Below are 24,068 nucleotides of genomic sequence, written 5' to 3'. Positions count from 1 at the left end.
CAAAGTGTTTGTGCTGAAATTTGACATTCAAATGAGCTTCATAAATTCTCATTAGGGCAGCAGTTATTTAAATTATGAATACATGTGTCAGCTATTATAATGAATTAGTTCGTTAATGTATACAGCAGGGTGACTGCAAGCCATATACCACTCTTAATACATTAACCTAACCATATCTGAGCACGATTTGGAAAACACATTGACCACAAGTACTGGAGCCTGGGCATTGTTATTGTTGCAACCTAAAAGTAGTTATAAAACTTACATTTTCTGAATCGTTGGCAAAATCTCTAAAGACTATACTTATTTAATGGTGTTTTATTTTTGGACACATTTCCAGTTGATTATTGTAGTTTCAGTTAATTTTTGTAGTTCATTAGTTCCAGGAGGTCAGAGTTCAGACACGTGATATCATCAGTAAGCGCAGGAAAAGAAAAACGGTGTGTGAGACGTGAGAACATTGTTTGCTGATGATATGCTGTGCTGCCTGTAAACTCCAAACCTGAACTGAGGAGAATAAAGTTGCCAAAAGGAGAATGGAGTCATGTCTTTCTGAGGGTGCAACATTATTAGAAGTAATAACCCTATTTTTCAGTAAAAGTAAGTTCCAAACAATTATGTAAATCAACTAAAATGACATATTTATGTAACTTGAATGTTTCCATGTAACTTTAATATTTTTTAATTTTATTTTTTGTGTTGCAGCTCTCAGTTCACATGCACTGCTTTGGCTTGTTGTGCCGCTCAGTCAACAAACAGATCTGGGATATAGAATTGAATTTTTTTTTTCCCCCACAATTATTCATAAACTTAAAAAAAAACAAAAAACTGAACTATTAAAACATATTTATTACAGCCCCATCCCCTTGGCCATCAGGTTACATCTAGCCAGTATTTTTGACCATAAACCTTGTCCTTGTCTTTCGAATCACTGGTGATGGAGAAGAGGGCTAACAAAAGGTCCAGACAGCAGGGGACTTGTCCACCCTGGGAGACTTGCAAAGTCTCCATGGGGACAGCCTAGGCCAACAACAAACTAACATTTCATGGTCACATATTTCTGAAAGCAGACTAAGTGTTGCAGAGTAAAAAACAAACAAACAAAAAAACAAACAAAAAAAAACAGCAATTCCAGGTAAAAATTAACGATCTTTCCACAGGTTCCCTTTCAAGGTTTATTGATTTACACACAACACAGAACTGGAGCCTTATAATAATAAAAAGTCATTATTTTATCCCATTTATCTTCTTTCATTACTGAAACATAATAGACAAATAGATAAAAGATAATAATTGGATATTTGACAATTATTGGGATGTAGATAAGCTACATAATGTTAGACAGCAGAACATGACTCAATAATACAGGAGACAAGTTAAAATTTAAAATACGTGAATTGTAAACTTACATACATTGATACACATGAACGCAGTCAGCGGGGCAAATAAAACAGGCAGACAAATATCAGACAAGACAAAATTAGTGCAAGGTCCAAAAACAGCACAGTCACTGTATATTCACGAAAAACATAAACCACAGGCAAGAAGAGGAAAAAACAAAAATAAGAAACTCATGAACAAAGGTCTGTGGCTCTCATTCATCGTATTAATTGAACTGACCTCACAGCCCGTTGTTCATTCAGTCAGCTAGGTTCAGTTAATTTGCAAATGTATTGTTTATAAGGTTGGGGAAACCTGCAGTCAGCTGAGACTAAAGATGTCACTTGGATGAGTGACAGAGCGTTTCTCCCACCTCTTTCAAGAGGTCATATATTTAAAAAAAAACTAAATAAGAAATGGCTGGATAGCTTGACTACAAGGAGAATCAAAAAATATGGCACGTGAGGATTACCTGATCAGGAAGCGGTAGTCCAGAACACAGGCAGGAAAATAAAAACAGGCACAACTAAAACTTGAACCAAAAGATGGACCAGATTCAAGAAATACAACATAATAGAAAATGGTGGACCGCAATCAAAACAAAAAGCCACAACAAAGTAAATCAGTTTGAGGGACCATTTTTACTTTATGCAAATACAGTTTCCTCTTCCAGGAACCAATTAATATTACGTCAAAGAAGAGCACACAGCATGATATTGAATTCACTGTACTTCCAATATCGCCCAAACATCAGTAAAAGTCCAGGGAAAGGGAAAGAAAGGCTGGATGACAGCATACAAATTTCCACTTCTGAAAGCCAGAACTGTCTATTTGCACAATTCTGTCAAGGTTCAGTACAACAGTGCCAGGTTTCAATGGGATTTTTTTGTAAGTACTACTTTTGTAGTTTTATGTTACCTTGGACAAAGTTTTATGTTCCCTTGCAAAATTTATTGCTTATTACGCTTTTCAAAAAGCCAAGCTGCAGCAGTATACAGCCACCCAGGGGGTTAAAACAGTGCGTCTACATCTGCGGTTGAAGCTATGATATGTTTACAGCAGCTGTGCTTTAAACACTGTAGTCATCAAAGCTATGCCAGCACAATCATGTCAAATCACTGTGCACATACAATGGCTGCAATAGCACCGGATCGATTGAAATGTGTCACAGCCATAATCATTACAACCAAAGCACAGCCAAGGTTACAGCCACGGCCACAGCAATAATCATAATCGGAGCAGTCGGTTATCGTTTAATAGGACACAGACTTTGATAGCTAAGGGTCCACTGACTGTGCTGTGGTCATAACTAGAAAAAAAGGGTCTTTCAGCTGCTTCCTTATTCATAATGTCTAACGAAAAACTCTGAAAGACTTTTTGAAAGCTGGAGGAAACTATTGCTCATAAACACTTTAAAAATACAAAAAAAAAATCCTTGGATGAATAATTGAAAGAAATGAGAGGTGTTCAAGACTTTTGCACAACTCTACATGGATGCAGCTCTTTGTCAAAGAGGCAAGGTCTAAAAACATCAAAAAACCTAAACCACAGGTAAGAACTGGCCAAATAAAATAAGGAACAGATGAGAGAAAAAAGCCATGAAGAGGTGCAAAGGTCAGACACAATGAAACCGAACAGGAAACGGCTGGAGAGGAAACACAAATGGAAAGAACCAAAATGGGGATTTACAAAAGCACCGTTTTGGGGGAGGGGGAAAAAAGTAGCCATGAGTTGTGATGAGACCAGGCTAATGGACTGCTTGGCAGGTGGTCTAAAATAACCTTACATCTAACTTCAGTCAGAAATACTCACTGTGAAGTCAGTGCCATTATTATCCAAACTGTTACAGTTAAATTTAGTGGCACAGGTGCCATTTGGCTCTGTATGGTGCTGTGAGCTGCATGTGAAGTAGAGTGAAAATTCAGCAGGGAGCAGAACAAAGCAGGCAGTTAAAATATACTGAATTAGAGAGAAATCACCACAGGTACTGTAGAGTAGGCAGAAAGGAGGATGTTGGCAGTGGGAAAAACACTTAGCTAATGTTAACAGCAATGTTGCAGGCTGCAGACACAGCATAAAGACATCTTTAGTTTGAACCTTCTCAGTCTTAAAATACCCATTAAAATAACATTATGACATCCCAGCACAAACAGAGATAATTTCCCCATATTTCATAACTCACCACCTGGGATTTTGCAAGGCTTACAACAGGGGTATGGCTGGTTTAATTCACAGGTGTGCTGACACAGAAAGCTTTACTAGGTAGCTGTCATTTCTGCTTATTTGGATCACTAAGCTTCTTTAATGTGTCTGTGCCTGGATGGCTTTGTCTCAAAAATATTATGGCCTGCTGTTGGTACAGCCATCCTACTGTTCTATTACTCTGCTTCCAATGAAAAGATATGTCTGTGTGCATTACACCCATACAGTTTGTGGATGCATCTTGCTAACCAGGTTTGCTGGTTAAATATGATAAGGTCTCAGTCATGTAGGTCTACAGGCCTGTCAGCAACAATCTGGCCACTACCAGTCACCGGGGAAAACTGTGTATGCTCAGAGCGGTTGGCAAGTGCACCTTAGAGGCTGCTGGCCATTGCCAGGTGATATCAGTGTATCACAAAAATTGTGACACACAAACAACCTACTTGCGATTGCTTCGGTTGCTGTCAGATTACCAGGGCTGCTCATAGTTTGCATGAGGCTCATTCAAAAAATGAAAAAAAAGGAGGAAAAAAAGGCCCAAAAGTGGATTGATTGACCATTTAAAAAAAAAAAAAAAAAAAAAAAAAACCCATCCTGAAAAGTATTCGATATTTAAAGCTACAATTTGACTGTAATCAACATTAATGTTCAAATTTTCAACCATAAAATTTTAATCTGAGATGGTCCAGCAGAAGGCTTGGCTGATTTAACCCACCTAAGATGCCAACTTGTTTGTGAACACTTGCCATTTACCCTCTGAATTATAGTGAATCCTAAAAAAGTGTGATGCTAATCAGGAAGTTTGCCTTCAAAATAAAAGCTTGCCACTGCAACCAACATGTTTCAAAACATGCAGCTTTTAATTTAAAGGCAATTTTTTTTTTGTGTGTGTGTGTGTGTGTGTGTGTGTGTGTGTGTGTGTGTGTGTGTGTGTGTGTGTGTGTGTGTGTGTGTGTGTGTGTGTTTGCACTTTTTACAATTCACACTGGATCTGAGATTTTAAAAAGCAAAGCTGCTGCGAGGCAGATTTTTGGTGTAGCACCATGCTTGTGACTCCCAGCAACCTCAAGCAACCATTTACATCCAGTTGGGGAATACTCTTTTCTCCCTTTTGATTGCAGATGGCTCTCCAGGCCATATGACTGAGGCCTAACTAAGCAGTCTCTTCTGATGGAAATGTCACTTCTGGCTCAAAAAACACCAACATGCTGGCAATCTAAGCACAAAGGTTAAGCTAAAAAAAAAAAAGTGAAGGAATCCAAGAATTAGCATTTGGATTCAAAGTTGCATATTTTATACAGAGTTTAGATGAAGCCCATGGGTGGCGCAGTTACAACTCCACACCTATAAACATTTCAGATCTATTGGTGCATGCTGAAGGCCATGCTCACGGACACGTTTTAAAGAACAATGTCATGCTTGTTTTATGCTTTTGAACACGAGCATGACTTATGTCGTTTGATGTTTTCTGTGTACACAGGTTATGTATTAGTGTAGGTTTTCCCATGTAGCACACATTTACCCCATCCAGACACGCTGCCTGCCCGACATAAAAGCACACCCATGCAGGCGTTCAGATATTTGTACAAAAGCATAGTTTCCTTAACACATGGTCAACCATTTGGAACATATATGCGCACACACACACGCAGCTTAAGGCGTGTCAGCTTGGCTCCACTAAGCTGCCAGAGTCCATCTCTGTTAGTGTGGGTGCTTTAGGTTAAAAGCTTTTAATATGAACAATGGAAAATACAGTGGCACATAAAAAAATAACAGCACAGGAGTAAAATAGCAGGATGACAGAAAAAAAACTGTATGGAGGACGACTGAAATAGATAAAAAGTGCTGAACAGAGCACAAAGGGAATGGGATGTAAAGAGAAAATTGCAGCTGATGATTAGTTTCATTAACATTTAATATCCTGGTGATTACCGTTTGATTTAAAGGATATTCTAGCAATTAAGTCCTGCATTCCCATTATGTTTTGGGACTATCAGAAGACAAATGAAAAAAGGGGCAAAGGCTCACATTTCCTGACTTTAGTCTCTTGCAAATTTTGTGCAGAAATTCACATATAGCCTGTAATGCTAATTACACCCATTGTTTCAGGTTGTCACAGCTTCTTCAAAGCCGCACAGAGTATTCAGAAAATTGTCTCTGCGTGTCTTAGAATCCTCTATAAAAAAGTAAACTATTGCATGTGGAGCTGTCAATTAAATAATTAACTACAGTACACCTAATGCATGACATTTGGGTTATATGGCTGAATTCTGCCAACAGACATCTCCGTACCATTAAGCTGCAGGATGTATTCGCTGTACAACCACAGTCACCATCACCTGTCACCTCAGTCAAATTACATTGCTCAGCATGTTGTATATGTTCCTCAGGGAAACTGCGCATCCAAACAATGTGTACAGAACATACTGAAGGCAAAGGTCCAGAGGAAGTGGAGCATTAAAAAGAGGGCATGTGACTGAGCATTACACACTCCGTGGCAGCCTTACTGGCAGCTAAACTACAATACTTAGTCTGTAACATTTCTGGACATTTATAGTTCGGTGAAAATGTTGCATTTTCTTTGGGTCACATTTTCAAATTGCACTCCCTTCTTCCCTAATCGCGCACCAGTTTTCTCCACTTCTGGGCAAAGCCAGGTTGTACTTTTCTGTAAGGTAGTAGTACAGACCATTATATTTAGTCTTCAGTGTTTTGGCAGTGTTGTTGTTTACAGTTGGATTTCTTTAACAACTGTATTAAAAGTATCAGAAGTACAACAATTTTTTTCAGACTATTATCAAACCCAGCAAGGTTGATGCAACTGATTTTCAAAGAAGCTAAATATATTGTGTCTTTATGACCCTTTCACAAAGGCTTTGAGACCATTTAGCAACTATATAGCAAATGTGTGAAAACCACCTGGCGACAACCAGTCGCCACAGAAAAAAGTATTTGTGGTTCAAAGTGGTTGCTGGAAATCACTGTGAAACTGACTGCTAAATGAGGTCCAGCTTCTGACAGAATGGTGAGATTACAATAACCTTACCCTAAACACCAGGAAAACTAAGGAAGTGGTCATGGACTTCCGCAAGAAAAAAAAAAACTGATCCCCCTCCTCTCTCCATAAAAGGTGACTATGTGGAGAGGGTGTCCTCCTTCAAGTTCCTCGGTACCCACATTTCCGAGGACCTTTCCTGGACCACAAATACATCAGTCCTGGTGAAGAAAGCCCAGCAGTGCCACAGGCTGCAGAGCGACCTAGTGTCCTTCTATCGTGCGACAATCAAGAGTGTGCTGGTGCACGCCATCCCTGTGTGGTATGCTGGTTGCACAACAGCCAATAAGAAGAGACTCCAGAGGGTCATCAGAATTGCAGAGAAGGTGATCAGCTGCCCACTCTCCACCCTGGACTCCATTGCCAGCTCTAGATGCCTCTCCAGAGCCGGGGCAATCAAAAGAGACCACCTCCATCCTAACCACCACCTATTCAACATCATGCCCTCTGGAAAACGGTTCAGATCCATCAGGTGCAAAACCAACAGACTAAAGAACAGCTTTTTTCTCTCTCTCCTTTTGTATATTGTCTTTTACTTTCACACCTTGTGGTCTTGTTATACAATTTCATTGTGCAAGCAACTGTACAGTGACAATAAAAGTTCTAAAGCCGCAGTTCACAGGCCTAGACACCGGTCAGTAAACCTGTGGTGATCACCAGTTTCTAAGAAAAATTGTGTATACCCCAATTGCTTGACAAGTGGTTGCAGGAGGTTGTGTGCTGTTGCTAGGAGAAATTGATCGCAAACAAGTACACGGTGTCGTACTGAAAACCTCTTCATGATTGCTTTGGTCACTAGCAGACTTCTGCAGTTGCCTGTAGTTTGTATAGAAGATGCCAACTTGTCTCTAAACACATCCCAACAGCTCACTAAATGAGATAGAAATTCTGAAGAGAAAAGTAAAAGTTGCATCTTTGAAAATGTGTTGGTTTCAGCATTAAGACACAATGTTTACTTTAAAAGATGACGGTCTCCATTTGTGGTGTGCATTGCACTTTTTCAAGTATTACTGCAGCTTGGAGAATAGTTGGAGAGTGTTTGCAGACAAGTTTGCAATTTCTATGCAAACTATAGACAACCTCGGCTATCAGCTAGCAAACAAAGCAATCATAAAGATGTTTTTAGTGCAGCACTTGCTTTGTGACCAATTTTACCTCGCAATAGCCAGCAACTGGTCAAGAAATACACATTTTTCCCAGGCAACCAAAGGAACCAGGGACTTGTCACCCAGGCTCAAGGCCTGTGTGACTCAAACCTCAGTTACTGTAATAAACTTGACATTCACATTTCTCTGAAAGCCCTTTCATCACCAATTACAACTTTTCAAAGCTTCTAGCATAGCTGTAGACGTTCTCACTGTGTCTCAGGTTGAATTTGTTGCATAGAAGTATGCAGTGCTGCACTGAAAACCTCCTTGCAATTGCACTGGCCATTAGTAGATTGCTGTGGTCACCTGTAGTGTGTAAAAAAAACACTGATTTTTGTGCAAACACTCACCAACTACTCCCTAAGTCAGGGGTGTCCAACTCTAGGCCTCAAGGGCCGGCATCCTGCAGGTTTGAGATGTGTCCTTGATCCAACACAGCTGATTTCAATGACTAAATTACCTCATCAACTGTCTTGGTAATGAACTAATCATTTGATTCAGGTGTGTTGACCCAGGGTGCGATCTAATACCTGGGGACACTGGGCCTTGAGTCCTGGAGTTGGACACCTCTGCCCTAAGTAGTAGTGAAACTAAAAAGTGAGATGCAAACCAGAAACAGAGAAGTTCACAAAACTTTTACTTTAAAGTTAAATGTTCTCTGTTTCTAGTTTATGTCAAACCTTTTTTATTGTTGGAGACAAGTCGGTGTCTTACCTGAATAAAAAGGTCTTTGTATCCAAATAATGGACACAAAGATGTTTTTGGAGCAGCACCCACTTTGCCACCGATTTATCATCTTCATTTAACAACAGCCAGGAACCTTCAGTAACATTAGGGTGGATCTTCCCTTAGCTCCCCCTAGCAACTGGAGAATACGAAGGAAGTAGTGTACTTCCAGCCTTGTCTCTCTTTTGGCCTTATTTCTTTTACCTGCTGCCTTTTGGTATTAAAACTGATTTCATCTGGCTGGAACTTTATGGTGTGTATGATGTAAGCTTTATGGCCTTTATGGTGCATTACGCTAAAATGAATCACAGGAAGCAATTCAAGTAATTACTCTGCTAATCAGCATGAGTGCATTATGTGTATGTATCAGCCTCAGCTAGAAAACATAACACTATATTTCTAAGCTTTCATTTCTTTCTAGAAATACTCTGTTCCCACCAACACTATATGGCCAATAAAACATTTAATACTGTGGTAAAGATAATAACACTTGGCAAAGCAGAAATGTTTTGGCGGCCTATACTGTAATACATCAACCGATTCTATTCTTGTCACTCGATTTCTCCTCGGATGCCAATAAATGACAATAAAAATGGTTCTGAATTCAACTAAAAGAGTGTTTAAGTTGAAGTATAGACTTTTACGGCAAACTGCAGGTAGACAGCTTTCTATTTATATTTTAATATCCATGTCACAATGTGAGCTACAACAGACTCTTATGTCATGTGACTTATGTCTGCATTATGCCAGTAGGGATCCCAGTGTCATTAGGCTGCAGGACACATTCAATGTCAAGCCACAGTCACCTCAGTCACATTGGATAGCTCGGCACGTTGTATATGTTCCTCTGGGAAGACTCACATTAAGCAAAGTCTACAGAAGTGACTGAAGGCAAAGATCAGCAGGAACCGAAGCATTGAAATGAGGTCATGTGTTGAGATGTTCCACCCCGATGCTGATGACTAAAGACTACAAATTTCAGTGATATAGATGGAAGGACGGATGGAAGATCGATGGAAGGACGGATAGATGGAAGGACGGATAGATGGAAGGACGGATAGATGGAAGGACAGATAGATAGATGGAAGTACGGATAGATAGATAGATAGATAGATAGATAGATAGATAGATAGATAGATAGATAGATAGATAGATAGATAGATAGATAGATAGATAGATAGATAGGGTCTTTTCACCCAGCATCCTTAACTACTTGTATATTGTTCCACAGATGAATGTTTTTTAGGGTCTAAAAGGACAAAATGGTCATGGGTGAGGGGCCAAATCTAGATACATTCAAAAGAATTCTATATATATGACAACAGGGCACATTGGAACAGAAAAGCAGTGTAAAAATGTTGGTTCGTTTTCAATTCTAGCGTCTTTACCCGTCACTGAGATCTGGCACTGACTCATGTCTTGGGGAGGGGCTTGTCAGAGAGTGTGTGGTGACATGTCCTTTACCTGTAGGACTCAGCCAGCTCAGAGGGAAGGAGCCACATGGATCCATCCTCTTTGGGATCCCACCACCTGCAGGAGGAGCTCTAGGGGTCCACTTTGTTATAGATGCCTGGGTGCCAACTGGCTTCAGGAAAAGCCCTGCCTGGGGAGAGGGAAGTCTTGGCAGCTCTGGTTAGACTGCTGCCCCTGAATCTGGGTAAGCAGGTGGAAAACAGATATGGATCAGACAGAGGAATGGATGAATTGAAGCACAGAAGATCTAATAACTAGTCAGAATCAAGTTAGCCATTCTTCATTTCCTTTGGTGTTATTCAGTTTGTAAAGATAGCCTTTCAATTTTCTATGACTTTGCAAACTCTCCTCTAGAAATTAGCTTTTTTTAAACAAACGGCTAAATCACAAAGGAAGTGTGTAAATGTCACAAAGTACAGTTGAGCAGACTGTGATAATGGTGCAGTGTGTGACCATTCATGTGGAATTTTAATAGGCAGCACAAAATCTCTCTGCGCTCTGCCTGCAATGAATTCACTTTCCCACATCAGCCAGAGGGAAAAAATGTTATCTCCCGCAAACCAAAACCAATTTGGTAGAGAATAAACGATGTACCTGCCCAATTGCCAGACACTAAACCCTCTGATCCCTTGTTATCTGCTTCATTTCTTTCATTTTGACACAGCAGTAACTGATTGTACAGCAGGAATACTCCATCACTCTCAGAGATCATCATTTCCATGCAAATAAGAAAAGTGGACGAGCAGACAGCACACTTAAGGAGCACTGAGGTATAATATCCCACGGCGGATCAATAAACAACATATGGAAGTGACTCATCACCAGTGCATTCACCCGCCTCATCCTTCTGGCAAAGTGCTGAGGCAAGGCTCTCCCCACGTCTGCTCCAGATCCGATAAGGAGAGATGTTCCCACTCAGACACAAGGGGCCTGCTGGCAACAAGTCCATCTCATTTCATTGATCTGCTCCTCCAGGATCTAAGAAATATGACTGAGAGCTGATTCCCTAATGGGAGTGCAAATGTAAACAGCAGGGCCATGGCCTGTCTGCATGATGTATGCCAGGTGGATGGACAGGCCACTCATCTTCTTATTGTCAGCTAATCGGCTGCCTGCCATGCCTTGTGTCTAAGTCAAGCCCGAGCTAATAGTCGGCAGACGGTGTCTTCCGCTCTCCTAACCATCACCCATCACTCTTAGACATATACACATATAATTCCCCCTCACCCCTCTCTTCTCTGTCCCCCTCAATCTAAACTCCCATAGGGGACAAGGCGAGAGCTGTGGTTAGGGTTAAGTGTTGCAGTTATGGTGATGCACGTACATTTTTAATCACACTTATGTACCTCTTGTAAGGCAGCAAGCCTTTTGGTCCCAGGCTCCACCATTTATATTCAAGCCCACTTCCTACAACTATAGATCATCTGCATTTGGACAGGCTTTTGAAATTTATTGACTTTAATAGTCAAAGCAATATTCGACTCTGTTGAAGTAAAACATAAAAAGTAATCACAGAGAAAAGTCCCAGTCCATCAGTCTAATGATGATATCTTTTAGCAATATTGAAAAGGTAAGTGATAAGATCAGCCCACTCAATCATTTTGGCAGGTAATATTCTTTTACAGTATACAAATGCAATATTGGTTCATCTAGGGAGCAAATCAGGGAAACTATATTAAAGTCTTAAACTTTATTAAAGTAAATGAATGTAATAAAATGGGTTTTAAAAAAATTACCACTAATCAGCTCAAATTTATTTCCCTTGTAGCTCACAATTTACAGTCAGGAAGTTTTTCAGTGCAGCATCAAAAGGGATTTGAGATTAAGCAATAAAAAACGCTGATGGAAGTGAAGACTTTCCACTATAATTCAAAGGGTTTAAAAAAAATATTACATCAACCATTTAGCAAGTATCCCCATTTTTACAGGTTCTAAAGTACTGTAAATTGATTATTACAGTTACAACAGGGATTATCTTTAATACTTGGATGCAAACCCGTTTAGGCCAGTGATTACCTGAGGCCTGAAACCAGAGGAGTCATTTACTGTGAAGTACCAACCCTTTAATTTTTACGCTGTGCCCCCCTTTTTTTGCTGGATCCCTTTCAGTGTTTTCAACGCTTCGATCATCTGCATCCTCCTGTGTTACATCAACCCTCTGCATGTCCTCCTTCATTTCACCCATTCTTCTCTGTCATCATCATCTTTTACTCCTGTCTAGAAGCTCTATCTTCAACAACCTGTATCCAATATATCCACTGTTCCTCCTCTGGACATGTCCAAACCATTTCAGCTTTGCCTCTCTAACTTTGTCTCCAAACTGCTCAACCTGAGCTGTGCCTCTGGCATATGTTTTTCCACTCCTGTCCATCCTGGTCACTTCCAATGAAAATTGTCGCATCTTCAACCCTGCCACCTCCAGCTCCACCTCCTGTCTTTAGTGCCATCATCTCCAAACCACACATCACAGTAGGTTTCACTACCATATTGTAAACCTTCCTTTTCAGTCATGCAACTATCAGCAGCTGATTTCAGTTCCAGCTAACATTAACTTATGGCTCAGGTGATAATTTTCCAAGAATCCATTTGGAAATTCTCATATACTGTACACAGTTTTTAAATTACTTCACCTTGCCTACATGTGCTACCGTATCTGCAACCTGCTTTGCAACCCACCTCCCCATTTTTGCCCGTACAGCTAAACATAAATTATTGCACAAAGAAAAAACATTTTTCTTTGATTATAGTCGTCCTGAACTTTAGTTTTGTGGTTAATTATTACATTTGAATGATTATTCCAGTAATTGTTTGGACTTTTCTTTCACTACAAATTCTGAGCACCTCTCCAGCCTGCAAATATCTTCTCAAACATTGTATTAAAATCTCTGGAGTCTAGACTGGAGTTAGGGTTAGAATTTTAAAAAGATTTAATTATATTTTCAAGAAAATTAAAACACATTTTGACTTGCTTTGACATTGCTTTATCTAATTATCCCATAATATTTTCACAGAGGAGTGAGGACTAAAGTTATGCAAGTACTAACTAGCAGAGGCTTCAAAGTCTGATTCATGTGTAACACTTTTGCTTTCTCCAGGCAATGCAGCAGGATATTTCTATTCACTGATGTATATGGGAGGTACAGCAGCAGCAGCCTGGCTGACCTTGGTGCTCCTCATGTATCAGCCAAGTACTCAATGTAAGCCCAGGCAGAGGAAAATAATCACTGTGAATAATTTCTTAATGCTTTCACAGAGGAAACTGGTCAGGCAGACCAGTGTGAAGCATAGAAACAAAAAAGAAGTTTTACTGGATGGCAGCGAGACAGAGATCAAATAAAACCTGGAGACAAAGAGAGTGGATAACCAAAGAGTAATGTAATAATAAATAAAACTGTAGTAAAAAGGAGGGATGAATGAAAGAAGGGCCATGCATGATAAAGGGGTGGGGTGGTATGGAGGCAGTGCTGTGTCCAGAGTTCTGAGATCCTGCTGCAGTCTACATTATTCATGGCAAAGTTAGACTCATCCAGGGTGACTTACATAGCTCATCATTTACATGCTATCACTACTGAATTATTTAAATAATGAGTTGTGAGTCTGATGATCCATAAAGCATGGGGTGGGCTCCCTGAGGGGAAACAATGACTTAGAGGTTGGTCACAAGCAGCTACGGCTAAACTAGATTCAGAATAACAGCAATTTACATTGTAAAGACAAGAGCAGAGAGACCTCTGGAGTAATCCACTGACATCAATAAAGTTGATGTTACACTAGTGACCAGCTGGAGACCATGGCAGGACCACAATGTATGTGACCATGTGCAATGAATTTTGAAGTGGTCTGCTATCAGCCTGTGATTAAATTGGCTCAAGTTGGCAAGTACATCTGTTTGTGATATTATATCAATGACTGTGACAAATCTGAGAAAACTGCAAATCTGTGGCCAGATGAACTTAAATTACTTACATTCAGTTTAACCAGAAATTCATATATCTGCAAAGGAAATTCCTCTAAAGTAACATAGTTGCTGCAAGATGGCAATTTAACTGCACAATGACATTGCTTTAATAGTCAGAATATAACCAGAATACAACCAGCTAGCATCCAGTTAAGTCGAGTCCCTTATTGCAAAGCAACACATTGCAGATGAGTTAGTTTCACTGACTCACTCACTCATTAGATGGAAGTTACTGGCAAACTTTTCCCAATCTGTCTGAGAGCGATTGCAGTCTCCCGCCAGGCGACTTATGCAATTGCCTTCCAACAAAAAATGCCCAACCTTGCTTAGAGGTTGAGACTGCAAAACCATCATCCCTCAAATACTTGCAATCAGCCACCCAGTGTGGAAAAATTCAGTGCAATCACCCCTTAACAACCTTCCTAGTCGCAAGGAAGTTTCAATCCTATATTTACTCTAGTGTGACTGAGCCACTGCACATCAGACATGAAAGGTAGCTGAACCAAAATCATGAAGTGTCACACTGAAAATGGCTCAAACATGGTCCAGCATTCATGCCATACAGAGCTCTGCAGAGGCACGTCTACACGTTGTAGCTGTCTGCTGCAGCTGAGGCCACTTTTGGAAATATGGGGAAAAACCTGCATTCTTTTTTGTGTTTATGCTGATGTAGCTGTTCTCTTTTCTGTTCAAACAAGCTTTACAGCAAAACAGCATTAAATCTCTGCATAGCATATCATGCACAAGCAACACACCTGTTATAGATTGAAGCCCATCTGCAAAAACTATGCACTGATTGAATTCCCAAAGTCCTATAAATCCAGCATAAAGAAGAGAACTTAAAACACCTAAAGTATCTAATCTGGAAGCAACCTTTGGCTTCTCTGGTGCTGAATATCTGCAGCAGTCATCTTGTTGGTTTAGGGTGAACAATGAAGATTAACCCATGCTATACCATCTGTGGTATAGCAGATGAAATATCTGTATCTTGCACTGCATACCTGGATCTCTTCATAATGGAAAATATTCACTCATATTCCAAATCTCGTCATTCCAAATAAAAACAAATAAACAGTCACAGCATCACATAAAACTCACTTTGTTTCTACAAATCTGCCACAGAAAATACATTAATTTAAAGAACCCACATAAGCAACAGACTGAATCTGTGAACCACATTACTAAACCACAGCAGTTCATCATTCATGTGAGATGTAATCATAACATCCACCTAAACCTAGGGGGACATCCAGAAACGGTAACAGTTTCATACCCCACATATATGTGATGAAAGAATCTTTTATACTGGAGGTTTTTGGCTGCGCACACACTTGTGGTCCCTGAGGCATTTTAGAGCTTCAAGCGTTGGCAGTAATAGCTTAAAGACTGTACGCTTTAATGTATGATTATACTGTAGCTCCTTATTGTAAATTATATCCAGGTGTAAAACATAAGAGTGTGTTAAAGCACGATGGTTTGGCAGAGTAAAGGGAGTAATTCTAAGCTCATTTTATTCATTTTAATATTATGGTCACAGACCCAGTGTCTTCTCTGCATCTTGACTCCAGTCTTCTTACTGTGGCTGCTCTATAAAAAATTGCACACATGTAAAGTGAAAGTTTATTCTTTTCAGAAGACCCCATCTTTCAGTAACTACACCTAAGAAGAAATTTGCTGCACTCAAAATGATTTATCCCTCATGTTGTTGAAGCTAAAGAGAGAAGAGAGCCAGGGAGCGGCAGTGGGGATCCATGCTGAGAAAGAGTACTACAGATGTGATGTTTGCTTTGAGAGTGTTGATGGAGAAGCTTAGAGAAGGCCAGAAGCAGTTGCTCTGTGTCTTTGTTGATCAAGAAAAGCATATGATGGGGAGAGAGAGGAACTGCAGTACTGCATGAGGAAGTCAGGAGTGGCAGAGAAGTATGGGAGGCCGGTGCATGAAGACAGTGAGACAGTGGTGAGCTGTGTAGTAGGGGTGACACTGGGTTCAAGGTGGGGATTTGATTACCTCAGGCAAAGGCTCTGGGCACTTTCTTGGTTGTGATGGGGATGGACAGGCTGACACATGAGTCTCTATGATGTTTGCAGATTATACTGTCATCTATAGTGAGAGTAGGGTGCAGGTGGAAGAGAGTCTGGACAGGCACAGGTATGTGGTGGAAAGAAGAGGAATGAAAGTCAGTATAAGGAAAAGAATATGTATGTATGTTCACCTTTTCTCTTGTCTCCTTCTCATTTACAAAGGCTGGAAGTGAAGGTATATGAGTTTAAATACCTGCGGTCAACCTTGTAAAGCAGCAGACAATCAACAAGAGAGGTGGAGGAGAGAGTACAGGCAGAGTGGAGCTGGTGGAGACGAGTGTCCTGAGTGATTTACAACAGGATAGCAGTAAAAGTGAAAGGAAAGGTTTGCAAGATGATTGTGAGACCTGCTATGATGTATGGTTTGGAAATTGTGGCCCTGACAAAAAGACAGAAGGTGGAGGTGGCGTAGCTGAAGATGCTAAGATTTTGGTTGGGAGTCATCAGGATGGACTAGATTAGAAGTATATCAGAGGAACAGCACAGGCTGAGTGCTTTAGAGATGATTTGTATATGTGCAGAGGAGGAATAGTAGATATACTGGACAAAGGATGTTGTAAATGAAGCTGCCACACTCAAAAAATAAAAAAATAAAATGAAGGCAGGAGGAAAAAAGAAAGACCTTAGAAGAGGTTCATGCAGTGAAGGATGACATGCAGACAAGCCCTTCAAAATAGATTGCACTGAATTATAACGTATTCTGGACCTTTGATGGAGGAAATGTTCTATAACTGGACCTCCTTAAATTTTAATTTAACATCCCTGATATAGCAAAACATATTTTACAAAATAATATGTATTTCAAATTCCAGTAACATTTTAAAATGTATATTTTAAGAAAACCAACTATCCAAAGTTCATATAGAACCATCCCATCTAATTATTTTTGGACAGCTAGCATGCCCTCAGGCAGCAGCTAACAATGGGACTTGATAATGATGCACAAAACGTACACTCTATAGATAATTTGTCTAAATCCATTTATTCGAGAAATGGACAGAAAGCTCATGTGGCTTTATTTTTAAAAAAGCACAGATTAAATGATTAATATTCAGCATAAGCCTTAAATGAAGAGGGTGAAGCTTCAAACTTTTGTCATCACTGAAAACAAAAGAGAGATGATGCTTCCACACCAAATGACTGCTCAGATTAATAGCAAATTATCAACAACGATTTAAGCTAAGTGACTTACAGTCATGTCTTGTCTGTTCTTCAAAAACATATATCCCACCCATCTGATTATGCACTGAAATTCAGTGCAGTGATAAGATATGACAAAGCCGCGAGGGGCTAGCTGCAGTAAAAACCTTTCAAGCATAAATCATCCAGTGCAGAGTGGTGATCAAAGGCAGGCAACTGGATTCTATATAATAAAAATGCTAATCGTTCATTAATGCTAATCGTCATAGTGGGCTGAGTTCAAGATGTCTCTTTTATCTTTGCATTCCCCTTTGAACTACGCAGACATTCATATTTATGCAGGTGCAGATGCACGTTGACATGGCTGAATGCCATTAGCTGGGGAACAGCTTTGTGATCTGATCTGAAAATACAGCAACAACCTGAGGATAAATAAGACTACAGTTCTATAATAATATATGTACATGCAGCAGGGCAGCGGGGTAATCCGAAAGCTGCACGACAAGTTTTCTCTTTCTCTTGTTCTGATCCTACAGGGACACAACCTGGACCACTTAGGAAGATTAAAAAGAATCTATAGACAAGTGGAAACAGGTCCGTGAAAGAGACACAGTACGTTCGAACTAAGTGTGATTTGTCTTACTAATACATTCGAAATGCTTTCAGCCTGAACATAGGCCTTCAGAGGCAGCTTTCAGCTTTTTGCATGCTCAGTAATGTAATTGTGGTATAGCAGATGAAATTATCCTTCAGAAGGTACTCGTGATGAGAGCGCAGGGTGTGGGCTCAAGTGCTTTTATGACACACCTTCCAGTTTGTAGTCCTTGAGTCAGAAATGAAATGAAATGAAATTCTAGGGGGAGAATTTCAAAGTCCTACTGCTACTTTAATCTAAATTTGTCTGAAAAGAAGATATTTAGTTGGAGATGCAATAATCAGGCTTGGATATGGTTAGATTTACAAGTATTTGGACAACAGCACGTGCATTGTACCTTTGCCTCTGCACACCACCGTGGTAGTCTTTAAAGAGAGCACTTCTGTATAAAACATGTACATCTGAATAGTTGGTATTTATTTTTTTGCATCTAGTTTTCTCATTATATTAACACGGTAGCTGGTAATCTGACAGCGCAGACATCTACCTTTTTCTAGCTTTCACAGCTTGGTTGTATTAACTGAAATTGCTCAACCGGGCTTGTGTGTTTGTGTAGCACAATAACACAGCTTGTGCCACTGAGGAGGTATTCCTGCAATCTGTATTTTAATTTTATACAGTTATGTTCTTTATTTGATATAATATTATTATTATTACATATCATTAAAAATGTTGGCAGTGCCCTTTTTTGTGGGAGTACTATATTAGTTTATGTCCACTATTAAAAAAGACTGTTTTGTTGCTTTTTCTATTTTTGTTGGTCTTAATTAATTCTGCTCAGACCTGAAAATGCCTTCAGTCACATGGTTTTGAGTGACCCACAAACACTGTTCTCCTCTCTCATCTTCTCAGCATCTCCTCCTCAGTTAGCTCACCCTTCCACGTTTTCTCTTTACTCCACAAAATGTGAGAATAACAACACAACAGAAGCGAACACAGCCACAGACAAAGACTGAGGGAGAACAATACAGCTGACCGTCCTTGAAAAGGCAAAATAAAACTAAACAAAACAAAAATACAAAGCAAGCACAAGATGCTCAGTAAGCCCTGGGTAATTAATTAGGGGTGTTCAGATTTAGTCATGGCTTAATACCCAGCAGTGCAGGGCTAAATTGCAGTGAAGTTAAATCTAATTAGGTCTGTCTCTTAAGCCGCGATGTGTTTTTTTTTTATTGCAGCATTTCTGGAGCATTTTCTTAATTTATGTGGCACTACCATGGTGACCGGCAGATTTTCCACTGCTGGTTTTAAACTCTGAGTGTCACAAAGCCATCATAAATCTTATTATTGGGTGGAATGAGTATGTTAATAATGTAAAACAAGAACAGTTTATGAATATTCATAGTACATGTGATAGATCTGGGTAAGGCTTTATGAGTTGACACATAAGCCAGACAGCTCATGCTCAAAAACTATTCGTCATCTGAAGGCGTCACTGCGGACGTCCTCGTCTATAAAGGCACAAAAGTGGGTTTCAGACTTGAGCTAAACACTTTGGACTCTTTGAGGTTCTTTATTACAAGTTTATACATTTTCATTTTTTGTTATGAGCGGGAAGACAGACAAGAGGAATTTATAAAAAGCCAAGAGTCAGATTTAGATCAGTGAGTGTGTTAACGTGGATAGAAATATCCTGTTTATGGCTCATCTGATTAAGCATATCCCCCAGTGTTTCTGCACCTAATTACATTTAAGACTTTTTAAGGCCTTTTTTAAAAATATGCAATAGTTGTTTGGTTTTTTTTTTTTAATTATTGTACTTTAAAAATGATGATCTAGTTATATAAAAAATAAATAGTTGGACATCTTAGTTGTTTATTGACATTTTTATCATAGTTACAAACAGATTTGTGCTTATCCAGCATATTCTTTTTGGGGGGCTTCACATAATGCAGTGTTTTCAGATGTATCTCACCATTATGGACATTGCATCATTACCTTCACGCACAAGAAATAATTATCAATAATTTTTTGCTTTTAATTGCTGGTTACATTTAGGCACTAAAAGGTGCTTGGGTAGCTTAAAGATTGATGACTTGGGAGTGACAGCAGAAGGACCAGCAGCTTTAACAATATGGGATTATAGGAGTGAGAACCACCTGGTTACTCTTATACATTTTTTGTCAGTAGTGCAAAAAGCACTAATTAAACTAACTTATTTAATCAGTTAACATGATAGGGAATCAGAAGAGTAATAATTGACCAATTACGACATCATTCATTGACTTTTTATTTAACTTTCATGTACTTGTATCCAAATAAGTGTCGAGCAGCTTTAAAGCTACAGAGGCTTCCAGTAACAACTTGCTTCAAAACTGGATGGTGCTGAAACTCAAACAACAAAGCTTCCTGCAGCAAAATCAAATGTCACAACAATCCCACTTTTAGTGTAGAGACGTAGAATGTCTCCTGACAGCCCACAGCCACATCACGACTAGATTCTGACTCATGGTGGAATGTTGAAGTTGCAGTTTTTTATCCTTTTGCGTGTAAGAATGAGATACAGGCGGTGAAACTGAGTTTCCACTGAAGGGTGGCGGGCCTCTCCCATAGAGATAGGTTGAGAATTTTTTTTCTGTTAGTAAACTGGAAAGACTGGATTGTGAACACCTCCAGAAAATGACCAGAAAGAGTCTGGGTCACTACTTAAACTGCTGTCCCCACGATCTGAACCTAGATAAGCACCAGAGGATGGATGCATGCATAGATATTTTGAGAAGGATGGGGTCTCTCTAAATGTTGTTAACAACTTTGGAAAGCAGAATGTGTTAATTATATCATCCATTTTGCTTAAGTGTCTATCATAGATTCCCATGGAGCTTATTCCACCTGACATGGGCAGAGTGGTGTGGTACACCATGAAGAGACTGCCAGTCCATCACAGAGCTAACACAGGTTAACAGATTATAATTAACCTAGCATGCATATCTTTGGCCTGAGTGAACAAGCTGGAGTACCTGCAGAAAACCCACAGAGGTGCAGGGAGAACGTCCAAACTCCCATTTTTGTCATATGATACAATGGCGACTAACCCCACCAGCTCATTTCTGGACTTCATATTCAAATCGCTTTTTTCAGGTATGAGAAAATAAACTTTTTCGTTTTTTGTGCACTGGGAATGTGACTTCAGCCACAAAATAAAAGCCAAACAGCAATGCTTATTTTAGTGTGTAATTTAGATGTTGGAATTCGAGATGACTGAAATGCACATATGGTATATAAATCCATATACTGATTATATGTTTGTGCTTGACTGTATGCACAAACATATAATCAAATACCGTATTACTAAAGTTTGAACTACTTTATGTTAATTTTAGGCATATAGTAAAGGAACATATGTTATATAACTATAGCATTTAGTAACATATAGTAAAGGCCTTTTTTGCTTCACACCATATTTACGTCCACTTCAGGCTGAGTTTGACTTTTTATAGAGTTTGACAGAGCAGTCATTAAACTGTAGAGTGACCTTAAGAAAGTCTAGGGGCAAACTCTGGAAACCCCACAGTGCATTTCAATGGCAGCAGGGCAGTGTTTACAGGGACGCCGTCTCCTGTTGTCAGTCCCGTCCTTGGCTTTCTCAAAGACCCTGCGGGGAATCCAGAGCTCATAATTAATTGATCCAGTTCTTGTTTGATTCTATTTATAGTTAACCACTTCCGCGCATCAAGACATCCTTCTTCCCTATGACATGAAACTCTCAACACCCTTGATCAACACATAATTATCTGGTGGAAGCTTGTCAAGGTCACAGCAGGGCAGCTGAGAAATGAATCTCGAGTGCATTGTGTTTTATTAGACCCAGCGCTGTCACATCCACAGGAAAACCAAGCGCACGCAGTGGGAGCCTCACAACATGGAGCATGCATATTTCAAAATGTTCAATTTGAGGAGACACGTGCCCCCTCGGTTGCAGACGGCTTGATGGGGGTACTGCATTTCTGGTCGGGAGGTCATCCATACTTAATGAGGTTGTTGGTTGTTTGGCAGTCATGTGACTTTGTTTTCCTCCAAAGAAAAAAGCAGACATGCTGCCTCTGTGGGATAAGCACAAACTTATTTTTGAAGTTGTGAGTTAAGATAAAATGAGGGAAAATTAAACATGCATACAAGATCAGAGGGTCATTGGGTTTCATAGATGTTTCAGACATATTCGTTTACATTTCTGCAGCAGTGTGAGAAAACACGCATGAGACACAAAAGCAATCATAAGGTAATCACTGCCAACCACCTGACGTCCACAGATCACATTTTCTCAGCTAAATCTGGTCAGCCAGTCACGGTTTTTAAAAATATGTCTCCTTCAACCTGCTTGAAAAGTGAATGTTTAATTTTCTGATGATAGCAGGTTTAAAAGATCTCTAAATAGTAAATACTGTCAAATCTAAAATCAGGTTACAGTAAATTTCAAAGGGAAAAGTTTAGCATATGTCTAGATCAGATGTAGCTACTGTTTAAAGATTAAACAAACATATTTAAGTTTAGTTTTGATACAAAATTGATACGAATTTTTTTGAGGTTGTGTAAATGTTAAATAGAAAGATAATGTTCACAACAGGTACACAAATATTAGCTCATGCCTTCTGCAGCGAGACCTAAAAACTCTTTTGTGTGTTTCATTCTGTGTAAAAGGCTCTGAAAACACGACATTTCAGAACATTTTACAGAATAGTTCAAATCTGCTGGTTCTAGGAGTCTGCAGAGGTGCTAGGGAGTGCACCTTCATAAGAGATGTGTTTTTCTAAACAGTTTTCCCAACTGAAAATACTTTTTTTTTTACTTTACATCAAATCATAACATTATATCTTATAGTTTTGCATCCTTTAAATATATTCAGTTATTAAAAATCTTAATTCATGTTTATTAGCAGTATTTCTAAGATTATAAAAAACAAATAAAATGTTCAAAATAACAATAAAATATGTTAAAAGTAAGATTTCTCATACTGCAGAAAGATGGTTTCTGTCATCAAAAAATAACATATATTAAAGGTAACAACATTCATTAACTAAATAAGCTTCAAATGAGTGTTATTCTATGCTATATTAAATTGTTACATTTACATGTAAGCAGCTATTTTCTGTTGTATCTGGTTGAGGCGGAATTAGTTTTAATTTAGTGCCCTCAGTAAATCTCTGTGGCCAGTTTTGAGATGGTAGGGAAAAAAAAGAATTTATATAAATAAATATTACAAATACAAATATTGCAAAGTTTTAGTGGTTGTTTTTATTTCAAGTAAACAATCTTAAAAGGGTTAGAGTGGTTAAATAACTGTAACAAACTAACTTGGACAAGTAACTAATTATATACCAATATAGTAATTTTATGACTTGGTTGAGCAATAAAGGTTCAAACTGTAAGAATATATCTTTATCAGATTTAATCAGTGATTCAGTACAATAACTTTCACCCTGTGAGACATGACTCCTCTGACTCTATGAGCATATACAGTGCAGCACAGTGTTGTGTAGTAAATCCCAAAGTAAACCAAACCCTGATATTCATTGACTGGAACTACAAGGTGTTGAATTCCCCACATGAAACAAAAGGATCAAATTACTATAAATGTTGACATTATAAATAAACAGCTCCGATATTTTTACTGCATGCTGCGTATGTTTAACATGACAGATATCTGCATCCTTTGCTAACAAATATTTTTTATAATTTACGTTCATGCGTCCATACAAACTGACAAATGTTAGCTTGGATTAAGTGTTAACTGTCAGACCAATTTAACACCTTTTCAAGGAGAGCGATGAGAAGAAAGAAGTCATTACATTTCTATGACAGTGTAAATCAGCATAAATAAGTGAATGAACAGAGACGAGAAAACCCCTTGACAAAAAGCGAGAAAGACCAATAATCTCCGCCTTGAGGTATTTCTATTTATAGAGGTGGAACGTCTCTTCATATTAAGGTCAGTGGCAGCTATTTGCTGCCCTCTACTGTAGAAATACAGACTGGCTTGTAGCATATTTGTTTTGTTTTTTTAAAACTGCAGAATTCTCTATACATATTTCATATTTTTTCATTGTTCCTGGTTATTTGTTACATTGTGCACATAATATGTGGCCCAGATTTTAACTGCATAGCCCAAAACATTTTTTTTTGTTGTTGTTGTTTTTTGGATAAACTCTGGGTCACACATTCACATTTGCTCTGGTCTCTTCGGCCTCAAATGGAGTGTAAAAAGAATATGAAAATAGCAAGCTGAGCCAAAGCATCCTGAGACAAACACTTTAG

At 39.0% G+C, this 24,068-nt stretch overlaps 1 long non-coding RNA gene across 2 annotated transcripts in view; it reads right to left on the bottom strand.

Moving 5' to 3' along the window:
* LOC102075756 (uncharacterized) overlaps positions 1 to 8,189 on the bottom strand; it is a 43,524-nt gene extending 35,335 nt beyond the window's left edge. For both annotated transcript variants that reach the window (XR_003221264.1, XR_003221263.1), the window contains exon 1: positions 8,136 to 8,189. This is a non-coding gene — a long non-coding RNA (uncharacterized LOC102075756). The remainder of the gene's footprint in view (positions 1 to 8,135) is intronic.
* Positions 8,190 to 24,068: the final 15,879 nt, after the last annotated feature.

Source organism: Oreochromis niloticus, linkage group LG8, assembly GCF_001858045.2.
Source record: "Oreochromis niloticus isolate F11D_XX linkage group LG8, O_niloticus_UMD_NMBU, whole genome shotgun sequence".
NCBI classification, from domain to species: Eukaryota; Metazoa; Chordata; class Actinopteri; order Cichliformes; family Cichlidae; genus Oreochromis; species Oreochromis niloticus.
Note: the sequence above shows the minus strand (reverse complement) of the source record. Positions and strands in the feature narration are given on the sequence as shown.